Genomic DNA, 5,867 nt, shown 5'->3' with positions numbered 1-5,867 from the left:
CACAAACCATAAAAGATCAGAAAACTTTTTGCAAGGGATTTGCTGCCAGAACACAGGAGTCATAAAAACCACTGCAAAATCTAAGCCAAAATGGGAAAGAAAAAGACTCACATTAACATCGTCATCATTGGACACAGAAATTCTAGCAAGTCTACCACTCTACTGTCCGTCTGATCTACAAATGTGGTGGGATCGACAAAAGGACCATCAAAAAGTTTGAGAAGGAGGCTGCTGAGATGGCAAAGGGCTTCTTCAAGTACGCCTAGGTCTTGGACAATCTGAAAGCTGACCCTGAGCATGGCTTCACCAATGGTATCTCCCTGTGGAAATTCAAGACTAGCAAGTATTATCTGACCATCATTGGTGCCCCAGGTCACAGAGACTTTATCGAAAACATGATTACAGGCACATCTCAGGTTGACTGTGCTGTCCTGATTGTTGCTGCTGGTGTTGCTGAATTCGAAGCAGGTATCTCCAAGAATGGGCAGACCCGTGAGCATGCCCTTCTGGCTTGCACAGTGGATGTGAAACAACTAATTGTTGGCGTTACCAAAATGGATTCCACTGAGCCATCCTGCAGCCAGAAGGGGTACAAGGAAATCGTTAAGGGAGTCAGCACCTACAGTAAGAAATTGGCTACAACCCTGACATAGTAGCATTTGTGCCGATTGTTGGTTGGAATGATGGCAACATGCTGGAGCCAAGTGCTAACATGCCTTGGTTCAAAGGATGGAAAGTCACCTGTAAAGATGGCAATGCCAGTGGAACCACGCTGCTTGAAGCTCTGGATTGCATCCCGCCACCAATTTATCCAACTGACAAGCCTTTGCATCTGCCCCTCCAGGATGTCTACAAAATTGGTGTATTGGTACTGTCTCTGTGGGCCAAGTGGAGACTGGGGTTCTCAAACCTGCCATGATGGTCACCTTCGCTCCAGTCAATGTTACAACTGAAGTAAAGTCTATTGAAATGCACCATGAAGCTTTGAGTGAGGCTCTTCCTGGGGACAATGTGGGCTTCAATGTCAAGAATGTGTCTGTCGAAGATGTTCATCATGGGGATGTGGCCGGTGGCAGCAAAAATGACCCACCGATGGAAGTAGCTGGCTTCATGACTCAAGCGATTACCCTGAACCATCCAGGCCAAATCAGTACCAGATGTGCACCTGTGCTGGATTGTCACACAGTTAACATTGCTTGCAAATCTGTTGAGCTGAAGGAGAAGATTGATTGTTGTTCTGGGAACAAGCTGGAAGATGGTCAAAGCTTTTGAAATCTGGTGATGCTGCCCTCATTGATATGGTTCCTGGCAAGCCCATGTGTGCTGAGAGCTTCTCTGACCATCTTCCTCTGAGCTGTTTTGCTGTTTGTGACATAAGACAGACAATTTCTATGATGTCATCAAAGCAGTGGGCAAGAAGGCAGCTGGAACTGGCAGTCACCAAGTCTTCCCAGAAAGCTCAGGGCTAAATGAATATTATCCCCAGTATCTGCCACCCCAGTCTTAATCAGTGGTGGAAGAACCATCTCAAATTTGTTTCAATTGGCTTTTAAGCTTAATAATAAAATACTGGTTGATGATTACAATGCATTGTAAACACTTCAGAAGGCAAGGAACATGTTTTGTAGACCATTTGAGATTTTTTTGTGGGTGATAGTTTTTAAGTTATTAGTTTTTAAAATCAGCACTTTTTAATGGAAACAACTTGACCAAGTATGTCACAGAATTTTGAGACCCATTAAAATAATGTTTGATGAAAAAAAAAGGCACATAAGAGGCAGTTCAAAAATATATAAAAGATGATGCTGGCTTTTTGTTTGAGGTCAATATATTTTTTTTATTATGTTAAAGAAATATCCATCTATTTCTGTTTCACTAAGTTTTTACAAAATATGACGAAACACTGAATATTCTCAAATGCCTTTGAGGACATATAATAAGAGCATCATATAAGTTTTTATCTTTTAATATGATAAATATTATGACATTAATATATTTTATCACACCAAAGCATCTTTACATTTCTAGAATGAATTCCACTTGGTTAATGCATGATCATATTCTCTTTGTTAGCATCTCATTAGAGTTTTTGCAGCAATATTTTTAAGTGATATTTCATCAAATTTATTTTGAATAACTCATTTTTTCCTGACTGTTTTCTCTATTAAATCATCTCCTTCTGTCAAGAGTGGAGTTCATATACATACCACAGCCCAGCAACCATGCATATGGTATTTTTCTTTCTCCTTCTGACTTATTTCACTCAGCATAATAAACTTTAGGTCCATTCATGTCATTGCAAATGGTAGGATTTCATATTTTTAATGGCTGAGTAATATTCTATTGTATATATGAACCATAACTTCTTTATCCAATCGTCTGTTGATGGGCTTTTAGGTTGCTTCCATATCTTGGCTATTGTAAATTGTGCTACCATGAACGTAGCAGTGTATAGATCTTTATGAATTATTGTTTTGGTGTTCTTTGGATAAATAACCAGAAGTACAATTGTTGGGTCAAAAAGTATATCAATTTTTAATTTTTTTGAAAACCTCCAAACCGTTTTCCATTGTGGCTGTACCAATTTGCAATCCCATCAACAGCGTATGAGAGTTCCCTTTTCTTCACATCCTTGCCAATACTTGTTCTCTGATTTATTGATGATAGCCATTCTGACAGGTGTAAGATGATATTTCATTGTGGTTTAATTTGCTTTCTCTGATGATTAATGACCTTGAGCATCTTTTCATATGTCTATTGGCCATCTGTATTTCCTCTTTGGAGAAGTATCTGTTTAGGTCCTCTGCCCATTTTTTTAATTGGATTGTTTGTTTTTTTGTTGTTGAGTTGTATGAGTTCTTTATATATTTTGGATATTAACCTCCTTTCAGATATATCATAAGTGAATATCTTCTCCCATTCAGTCACTTGCCTTTGTTTGTTAATGGTTTCTTTTGCTGTGCAAAGATTTTTTAGTTTGATATAGTCCCATTAGTTAATTTTTTCTTTTGTTTTTCTTGCCCAAGGAGATATGTCTGAAAAGAAATTACTAGTAGCAATATCAGAGAGATTACTGCTAAGTAATCTAAGTAATTACTACTAAGTTTCATGGTTTGGGGTATTATATTTAAATCTTTAATCCATTCTGAGTCTATTCTGTATATGGTATAAGAAGGTGGTCCAGATTCTCTCTCTCTTTTTTTTTTTTTTTTTTTTTGCATTTATCTGACAAATTTTCTCAGCACGATTTATTGAAAAGACTGTCTTTACTTCATTGTATATTCTTGCCTTCTTTGTCATATATTGAGTGAGCAGATAGGCATGGATTTATTTCTGGGCTCTCTATTCTGTTCCATTGATCAATGTATCTGTTTTTATGCCAGTACCATGTTGTTTTGATTACTGTAGCCTTGTAGTATAGTTTGATATCAGGTAGTGTGATACTTCCAACTTTGTTTTTCTTTCTCAAGATTGTCGAGGCTATTCAGGGTCTTTTATGGTTCCATATAAATTTTAGGATTGTTTGTTCTAGCTCTCTGAAAAATGCCATTGGTATTTTGATAGAGATTGCATTGAATCTATAGATTGCTTTCGGTAGTATGGCCATTTTAGAGATCTTGATTCTTTCTACCCATGAGCACGGTATATGCATCCATTTATTTGTATCTTCTTCAATTTCTTTTTTCAATGACTTATAATTTTCTGAGAACAGGTCTTTTACTTCCTTGGTTAATTTGATTCCCAGGTATTTTATAGTTTTCGACGCAATTGTAAATGGGATTGTTTTCTTAATTTGTCTTTCCAAAAGTTCATCATTGGTGTATAAAAATGCCACTGGCTTCTGAATATGAATTTTGTATCCTGCTACTTTACTGAATTCATTAATCAGTTCTAATAGTTTATTAGTGGCATCTTTAGGGTTCTCTACATACAGTATCATGTCATTGGCAAATAACTAGAGTTTTACTTCTTTTCCAATTTGGATGCCTTTTATTTCTCTTGCCTTATTGCTGTGGCTAAGATTTCCAATACAATGTTGAAGAGGAACGGTAAAAGTGGGCATCCTTGTCTTGTTCCTGATCTTATGGAAAACGCTTTTAGCCTTTCTCCATTGAATATGATGTTAGCTGTAGGTTTGTCATATGCGACCTTTATTATGTTGAGGTATGTTCTCTGTATTCCCACTTTGCTGAGATTTTTTATCATAAATGGATGCTGGATTTTGTCAAATGCTTTTTCTGCATCTATTGATATGACCATATGGTTTTAACCTTTTGATTTGTTAATGTGATGTATTACATTAATTGATTTGCAGATATTGTACCAACCTTGCATCCCAGAGATAAATCCAACCTGATCATGGTGTATGATGTTTTTAATATATTGTTCAATTTGATTTGCTAATATTTTGTTGAGGATTTTTGCATCAATGTTAACAAGAGATACCAGCCTATTGTTTTCATTTTTTTGTAGTGTCTTTGGTTTTCGAATCAAGGCAATGGTTAGGGAGCCTTCCCTCTTCTTGAATTTTTTGGAAGAGTTTGAGAGGAATAATTTTTTCTTTGAATATTTGGTAAAGTTCTATGAAACCACCTGATCCAGGACTTCTGTTGTTTGAGAGGTTTTTGATTACTGACTTGATTTCATTGGTGGTAATAGGTCAGTTCAGACTTTCTGTTTCTTCTTTACTCAGTCTTGAGAGATTATGTGTTTCTAAGAATGTATCCATTTCTTCCAAACTGTCCAATTTGTTGGCATATAATTGCTTGTAGCATTTTCTTATGATCCTTTGTATTTCTGTGGAGTCTGTAGATATTTCTTCTCTTTCATTTCTGATTTTATTTATTTGAATCCTCTTTCTTTTTTTCTTGATGAGTCTGGTTAAGGGTTTGCCAATTTTGTTTATACTTTTAAAGAACTAGCTCTTAGTTTCATTAATCTTTTGTATTGTTTTTCTAGACTCTATTTCATTTATTTCTACTCTGATCTTTATTATTTCCTTTCTTCTACTCACTTTGGGCGTTGTTTGCTGTTCTTTTTCTAGTTCTTTTAACTGTAAGGTTAGATTGTTTATTTGAGCTTTTTCTTGTTTCTTCAGGTAGGCCTGTATTGCTATGAATTTCCCTCTTAGGACTGTTTTCGCCGTGTCCCATAGATTTTGAGTCATTGTGTTTTTTCATTTTCATTTATATCTGGGTATCTTTTGATATCTTCCTTAATCTCATTGGTAACCCATTCATAATTTAGTAGCATATTATTTAGCCTCCATTTGTGTATTTTCCAGTTTTTTTCTTGTAGTTGAATTCTAGTTTCATACCATTGTGATCAGAGAAGATGGTTGATATGATTTCAATCTTCTTAAATTTATTGGGACTTTTGCATCCTAACATGTGGTCTATACTGGAAAATATTCCATGTGAACTTGAGAAAAATACATACTTTGCTGCTTTGGGGTAAAATGCTCTGAAAATATCTATTAAATCCATCTGTTTTGCATGTCTTTTAGGTCCTTTGTTTACTTGTTGATTTTTTGCCTGGAAGATATGTCCATTGGTGTCAACAGGGTGTTAAAGTCTCCTACCTTGAGTGTATTACTATTGATCTCTCCTTTATGTCAGTCAATAATTGCTTTATGTACATAGGTGCTCCTATGTTAGGTGTGTATATGTTTACTAGGGTTATGTCCTCTTGATTTACCGATCTCTTTATCATTATGTAATGTCTTTTATTTTGTCTCTTATTATAGCCTTTGTTTTAAAGTCTATTTTATCTGATGTATGTATTGCTAATTCAGCTTTTTTTTTTTAATTTCCATTCGTGTGAAATATCTTTTTCCATCTCTTTACTTTCAGTCTGTGAGTGTCATT

At 35.6% G+C, this 5,867-nt stretch overlaps 1 pseudogene; it reads left to right on the top strand.

The window, feature by feature from the left end:
* The first annotated feature begins 90 nt into the window (after positions 1-90).
* Positions 91-1,469, top strand: LOC120612251 (elongation factor 1-alpha 1-like; annotated as a pseudogene).
* Positions 1,470-5,867: the final 4,398 nt, after the last annotated feature.

The sequence above is a fragment of the Pteropus medius genome, unplaced genomic scaffold (genome assembly GCF_902729225.1).
Source record: "Pteropus medius unplaced genomic scaffold, Ma_sr-lr_union100, whole genome shotgun sequence".
Taxonomy (NCBI): Eukaryota; Metazoa; Chordata; class Mammalia; order Chiroptera; family Pteropodidae; genus Pteropus; species Pteropus medius.
The sequence above is the reverse complement of the archived record's forward strand: the minus strand, read 5'-3'. Positions and strand labels throughout refer to the sequence as shown.